Source organism: Dendrobium catenatum, unplaced genomic scaffold (assembly GCF_001605985.2).
Source record: "Dendrobium catenatum unplaced genomic scaffold, ASM160598v2 fragScaff_scaffold_1606, whole genome shotgun sequence".
NCBI classification, from domain to species: domain Eukaryota; kingdom Viridiplantae; phylum Streptophyta; class Magnoliopsida; order Asparagales; family Orchidaceae; genus Dendrobium; species Dendrobium catenatum.
Window position 1 is genome coordinate 386,799 of NW_021320068.1, and position 8,526 is coordinate 395,324.

Here is an 8,526-nt window from a genome sequence, read left to right on the forward strand (position 1 = left end):
AAGGATGGACCACTTGTGTGAAGCCTTGGATGCATCTAAAAACTAAATCTTGAAGAATGATAGGCCTAGTCCCAAAAAATAGAATTGGGTTGTATAAGGCAGGAAACTCAACTTCCATCCATAATCATAATAATTAAGATTTTTTTACTTTACTTTCTTGCTGATTGATTTTATATACATGCATATTATTGATTGTTTATTGAGTGTGCATTAGAAATGTATATTTTTTCTAGGTTTATTAACTTACTTTACTTGGAGATGACCTTGACTTGTTGTAAGGTAGACTGTTAGAATAAAATTATGATTTCTACCAATAAAGCACTTGAATAAAAGATGTCTTTCACTCAAGATAATAAACATTATAGTATTTTTTAAAATAAACTCATCAAAGTTTATAGTGAATCAATGCATAGTTACTCTTAGATTTATATTGGGCTTATAAGGTTGCAAAGTAATGCTCTCACCTCACTATAGTGATTTTATCTCCATAGACCCTAGAATCATATTCATCCTATGTTTAGGTATGAAGATTTTCTATCTCAATTCTCTTATTTATTTTAATATGCCTCTGACAAGGCAATGAATCAAACTAGGTTTTGATTTTACATATGGTAATTACATGAATTAAATGAGGTACGAGAGTAATTGAGAACAACCATAAATATTTTAACATGCAAGAGTCTACATTAAGAATAATATACTTCATTCATACCATAAGCCCAAAATATAGATTTTTAGATAGCCTTAAAAGTTATTTTACACAAAAAAGATTTCCTCCATAATAACGCAAAAGATGCAATAGATAGGTGGAGCAAATATAACATGAATAAGTATTTACAAGCATTTCCGAAAAACAGAAGCTCTCTGGATCGATTTCACTTAAGCACATTCATTCTGCACTATAAACTCCCACTCCTTTTATTAAATTGAATAATAAATAGATGAATAAAACTAAAAAAATGAAAAATAAAACTATTTCTATTAATTATAAAATTGAGATGGGCATTATGGCACTATGAAGATGGGCATCACAGTGTTATAATATTAAATAAGTGCCATGGTGCATAGTACTTGGCTAATAAATAACACCTTAGTTCATAGTATTGTGTTGATTGGTATAGCACTTCCATAGATAACTACTCTAACTCCTAAGTTATGGTGTTGAGTGTGATTTCGCACTGCGACACAACTATGAAGTTGTAATGTTAAATTAGAACTCATGCTACAACACTCCTAGTGTTGGGATGATCTAGACACTGGTGTTGGGGCTTTACTAAATTACAAAACTCAGACTACCCTGATGCTCCAAATTATGGCATTATGTTCCTATGATGGTACAACACTTGAAGGACCAACATTGTGATTTTATAAAATTTTTGAACTTAATCTAATTCGGTGCTCTAAAAGTGGAAACAGGGCTTTGATAACATTATGATCGTAAGTGTCTTAGCTCTATGATGCGAAGACAGATTTTCAATTTTAAACCTTTTTACCTCAAAATTCTACATAATATCAATTAAAATAGAATTTTTCACAAGTATATATGTAAAAAATAATAGCATAATATTCACTTAACAAATTCCCTCAGCTTAAGCTATTGCTTGCCCTTAAGAAATATGATTGCACTTTTGATCAATTCATCCTTCAAAATATATTTGCATAATCAAATTGATAAATATATAAGGAAATATTTCAGTAAATTGATGTAAATATACTGAGCTAGAGGTTTGAAATTTTAATTAAAATAATCATTAGCAAATTTCATAAGTAATCAATTTTATTAATATCCTTATTTAAATTCATCTTCTACATGTGTAGGTGTAGTGGTTAACTACATAGTTAAGTTGAATGATTTATCTTGTAGAATGTTCATACATAAGTTAACTTTTAAAATTCAGTTATAAACATCAACATGTTTTAGGATACTTACACTTTCCTTGTTTAATTATGTATTTAGGTTCTTTAGGGATTGAGCTCTCAGGTATCGATTTTTTTATTTCAATACTCATTTTCCCTCAAGATTTTTGTTTCTTTTTTTTTCTTTTTGTAACTTCTTTTTTTACTTTCTAGCGTACCTTAGTAATATTGTTAAATACCTAATTGTTTTTTTCCGTTCAAGTAACTTAAATTTATTTTAATTAAGGGTTATAATAAGGTTTTCCAATGTCATACATAGTTTATAAAGAATTATTACAATTGATAAGAGTATTACCTTTTCTAACCTTAGTTAGACAATCCATAAACATTAGTCAAGTGCTTTTGTATTATAATAGTTCAATTCAATATGAAGTATTAACTTATTGATTAGTTGATGTTAAGCATGTTATTTTATATAATTATTTTCCTTTAGACATTCATTTAAGCACCTATAGTGTTATATTTACCTTATTTTTAATTAAATTGATTTAATTTTTTTATACTAATTAAATGAATATCAAATAGTGCAATTATGGAATTAATAAGGAGAAAATAATACTTGATCATGTAGGAAATTGGAAATATAATAAAAAACAAAGGTGAAACTATAACAATAATATCCAATATAAGCATAAAACTGCACAAAATGTAATGCACATGACCAAATGGAAACTAACATCCATACATTAATAATGTAATGAGATATGATCATTACATTTTAGATCTCACACATAAAAAGTTCAACTGAACACAATACAACCAACCAAAAGTTAGCCAAATTCATTGTTTATAACATCTTTATCATCACAATACATCAACAAACTTAATACATCACTTTCTAAGAGAAAGAAATTAAAAAAAAGGATATAAAATAATATCACTCATCGTCCTTCTCTTCCTCATCATCATCTCAAGGTGTTCATGTTGTTGATGTGTACGGGTATGGGGGCTCCTGCCAAGTTGATTGATCAAGTGTGGGTGTTCTCAAGAATAAGTGTAGGTTGGGGTTCTCAAATAGAGGGATGGTTCAAAATATATCAACTAATGCTGGTACACTAACGAGACTGCATATATAATAAATAATCAAATCTTTATGTCATTCCCTTCTGCCATTACTGACTTTCATCCTTATAAGTGTACATTTTGGCCATTTGATCCCTTAGATTAGCCACCATTTTTACTAACGACCTATGGGAATGGGTCCTGAACTGATTGAAATTTAGCTGACTTTGTAGGCTAGGCTAACTAGGAACCTCCCCCTCCTCTCTGGAGCCTACATTAAATTTATCAATGTCTTTTTTTGGTAAGAGCATCAATGGGGAAGAGCTAATCCTTCCCAAGCTCACCTAAGATACAAGTATAAATACATAAAGCACAAATCAAAGAAGGATGGTCTGTACCTATAGAAGTGAAGCCCCTAATTATGTACATTATAGAGGAATGAATAAGACTCCCTACATTAATAGTGTGGCTCATCTGAATAGCATAATTTAAAATTGCATAATCTAGGGCCACCTCACTAATATTGGTGCTAGGATCAAGGAAAAAGCTTGAAGAAGATAGGGAAGAACTTTATTGGGAGTAACCTTATAAATTCCTCACAACTCTCTCTCACAAATAATTCTCCTTCTCTTCTTTCCCAAAGCACTCCTTAACTCACTCTCTATGCTCCCTCTCAGTACACTTAGCAACAAAAGTCTTAGAAGCAAGTCTAAGTAAGAGTTTAAATAGAGAGCCTCTCAAAAAGCCCTAAATTTCAATCTACCTACTCTGATCATCTAGTATGATCCAAGATCATCCTTTATGATTAGTTTAAAGTACTCTTATTTGTGCTATATAAGGAGACATACTTGTATGATCAGTTCAAATATATGAACTGATCATCTAGGATGATTGAGAACAGCATCCAGTATGATCATAATAAAATAGCCTTTTTTGATAGTACAAAATATATTACATGTGCAATCAATTCAAGAGTTTGTACTAATTGTCCAGTATAATAGGAGATGATTTTATATCATCTTATGCAGAGCTCGATTTATATAATACAAAATTTTGGGTTCATTCTGTATGATTAGTTAAAAAAACTATCATTTTATCTTGGATATTAGGTGATTATTTAATTATTATCCCATACATCACTTGGGTTGTACAGTTTGATCAAACCAATCATTTTATATAATTTGATTAAAAAATAACCATAATTGCTCCCCCAATCACATGATCAATTTAGGCATGATTGTCATATATGGTACAGTATGATGCATATCTTATGGTACGACTAGACACAAATTTTTAATTTTAGTATATTACCTAAATTGTGATTGGTGGTTATTTTGCTGATTATATTTGATCATCATATATGATAGGGATCATACAATACAATGAATTTAATTAATCTTACTTATCAAAGGTCCCAAAATTAGGATTTTTGGGATAATAGATCATCCAGTATGACATAAATTATACTATACAATTAGTTCAAAAAACATAACTTCTTCTTAACTTACTAAATACCCCTTTGAGTGTATGTTTGTAAGGTTACTTAGCTTTAGGATCCACCAGAATACATAATTCACTCAAGAGAGGTAAAAAGCACAAAAAAGACTAAAAATATAGAATTTAATACTAATCTACCCAAGCTTGAGCTAGTCGAGGTTGCAAGTGAACTATGGGCCTGAAATATTAGTGAGAAAAAAATTGATATGCAATAAATTCAATTATTAGTAGATTGCATAGTTAGAAATTTAATAATGTTTATTATCATCAAAATCACAAGACTTGGGTCCATATTTGCAACAAACTTCCCATTTTTGATAATGGAAAACATTGTTGGTTTATCAATCAAGAGTATTGTGTTATTCCCTAAACTACCCTCACTAAGTAAATTTTTTTAAATAGGCGAGTTATTAATTTTTTTTTTTAATTTTAAAATGAAAAACACCACACAATAATAGAACATAGAAAATTAATAGACAAGCATGGAATTAAACATTTCAAAGTAAAATACAAACTACCAATACTTACTACTCCCCTTTTTGTCATCACAAAAAGAGGGAAAAACAAACAAATAGGATACTTAAAAATAGAAATCGTACAATGATAAAAAAAAGAAAAAAAAACTAGGATAAAGAGGTGTCCTAATTAGGTGGAGGTGGTGACTGGAAGTACTGGTGGATCGAGCCAATCTAGTTTCCAAGCCAATATCCTGATCATGTCGCTGCTTCTACTGGGAAACATACTGATCAAAATGAGCTAAGTCATTCTTATGTTGCTGCTACTACTCAGCTACATAGGAATAAAAATGGGACTCCCACTAATTGAACCTCTAGACCATTAGATCGAGCCAAGATAGCTGGCGGATAGGAGTAGGAGTTGAAAAAGGTCCTCCCTCTTATGCTTCAGGCTCTTCATCCATATAGTGATTATTATGTTTGCGAGCACTATGAGGGATGTGGAAGGATCTATTGGTATATTAGACTTGGAGGTGATCAGGTGGTTCATGAAAATTAAAAATTGTACTTATTTTCTAGGACAAATATAATGAGATGTCCTAAGGCTAGATTAGGCTTTCTCTTATCGCAGGGATTTCTAATAATAGTCAGATTTTTAAGAGAACAGATAATAAGATCAGCTGCATTGAAATCAATTTAATCCATAATGAAATAAGTCACAGGAGAAAGAATAAGAGTAATGTTGATTCTATCACTAGTTTTATAATGACAGAGTTTCTAAGTATGTGCTAGATGATTCGAACATCCTGAACTAAAGTGTTGACTTGTGCTATATGGTATCTATCATTGGATTCCCTAAGGTTGGTGTTGGCAGGGGTCTAATAATAATATAGATTTGTAGCTACAACATGATTTTTATTTACTACTAGTAGAAAGATGTAGGAAATCATGGAATTCTTGGTAAGTTATTTCTACTGGTCACCTATTAACATAGGATTGGATGGTGTTTTCATCACTATTGATTCTAAGGCTTATAAGAAACTCAAAAAGTAGTTTAGAATTGAAAGGATAAGCGAGAGTAAGAATGAAAGTGAGAGTGGTATTATTAAAACTTGGTAGTACTTGGAAGTTCAGATCCTCCTATTTGAGGATTTTGGAGGGAGTAATGCTAGTAGTCTTAAATATGTGATAGTACTCTTCATCAGTGGCCTCAGGAAATCTAGGATCTATTGGGCATCGAGAGGAACTCCCGATAAATGCACAAGAATGCTTTCCATCACCCATTTTCTAAGAGTGAGAGTACAAGTAAGAAGGAAAGGAAATTAAAAGGGCTTGAGTGAAGAAGAAAGCTTGAAATTGGTCTATATATATAGAGTTGTCCATAACGTACAATATGATCATCATTAGATCATATTGGATGATCTAGTACAATCAATTTGTCTAATCTGATCCAGTCAAAAGGTTGGTCACATCGCACTGTATGATTGGAATTATACTGGATGATTGTAGACAAAGCATTCATCTCGATGAGTCAATATGGATGATTATTGACTAATCAGATTGTATAGTATGAATAGGTAATCATATATTATGATGTGTTATTTAATATCATACTAACTAAATTCAATTTATCACCAATGATGGAGAAATAAGAGCAATTGGATGAACTAAGATCTGACATATGATGATAGTTATGAAGATTATACAATATGATGTAGTTTGAATAGTATAATAGAGGAAAAAATTAGAGATGGGAATGGATGATTAGGAAAGCTCCAAGAAGAAAAATACATTAAAAGAATAATAAAATATAAATAAATTATAACAAAAATTAGATAATCAAGCAGAAATACACATCAAAAACATTTTTTAAAAGAATCTATCTATCATATCAAATGAAAATTTTACCTTATGATTAGGGGGAAAAAATCAATAAAAAATGCTTTGATAATACTAAGATCCAAAAAGGTTAAAATTTTGAATTTTGTTAACCCTAACTCAAGCTCCTTATAGGTTAAAGTCTTTTTTTAAACAAAAATCTAATTTAGAAAATAAATTAGAAAGGAAATGTATCTTTCTAAACTTCTTTTTAGAAATGTAGCTAAGTGAATAACATTGCAAAGTGATGAACAAAAAATTATGATTTTCAAATTTAGGTGTTAACGATGTCAATTAGCATATAAATTTTTCTAAGATCTAAAGTTTTGAAAGAAAGGTAAGCAAACTCATTGTGGGTTCATTTTATGCCTATTTTATAAGTTTTTGGTTCACTTTGTGCATTTTTAATTTTTGATAAACTTTTTGCATCTTTCAATTTTGGGGTACATTGCACATCTTTTCAGCTTTGGGCTCATTTTGTGCCTTTTTTCTTTTCACAAACTTACTTCCTTTCTATACCATTGAAGACTATCAATTCTATATCTTAAGAACTCACTCTCTTATATAAGGAAGAGTAAACCACAAAGTAAAATATGATCCATATGATATAGAAAAACAACTTGATTAAGAAAATTTAAAATAGAAGATATGTAGGAAGATGAAATAGATCTCCATTTTTAGGACTAATTTTTAATTTGAAATAGATTTTGAATCAAAAGAAAATTATACCACCAAAGGAGTTAGAGGAAGAGGGATAATTTTTAATTTCCCTTACTTCAACTATTTTGGAGGAATCAATCATTGCTTATAAAAATAGGTAAGATTTTTATTTAAAAAAAGGTTTAACTACTAAAGTCAGTAGTGATCATATCTTAAGTTTTAAAAGAAATAAACAACTGCATGCATAAAGAAAAATAAAAAAACACTGAAAAAGATAAAAACATAAAACAAAAATAACAATCATGTTTCATATTTTCAAAGCATCTAGTTTGAAGCATGAATATCTATGACACTTAATCTTTTTCTTAAGGTGCTGAAGGTTTCAAAAGCAAGTGGTTTTTTAAAGTTATCTGCTAGCTCCTTTTTAGTGGCTACATTATATAGCTCTATGTCTCCATTAGTGATATGGTCCCTAATAAAATGGTGTCTTATCTCTATGTGTTTAGTCCTTGAATGTTGAATTGGATTCTTTGAAATACAAAAAGCACTAGTATTATCACATATGATTGAAATGGTGCCTATAGGTTGTCCTAAATCTAGAATTTGTTGCTTTAACCAAAGGATCTATGCCACATAACTTCTTAAGGCTATGTATTCACCTTTTATAGTAGATAGGGCTACTGAGTTCTATTTTTTACTAGACCAAGTGGCAAAAGATTGTCTTATAAATTGATAGGTTATAAAAAAGCTTTTCCTTTCATCCCTATATTCTATAAAGTCTGAATCATAATATCATATGATTTCAAAGGAAGTACTATGCCTAGGATACTATATTTTCAAGTTTTAGGTTCCGAAGAGATATCTAAGGATTCTCTTAACAACAATTAAGTTGGATTCTTTAGATTAGATTAAAATCTAGTATAGAGATAAACACTAAACATAATATTATGTCTTCTAGCAGTTAAGTAAAGAAGTGATCCAACTATTTCTCTATATTGCATCTGATCAATTAACTTTCCACTTGAGTCCATATCCAACTGAACTATAGAACTCATGGGAGTGTTAATTACTTTGGCTTTATTCATTTTATATTTCTTATGGATATCCTTAAATTATT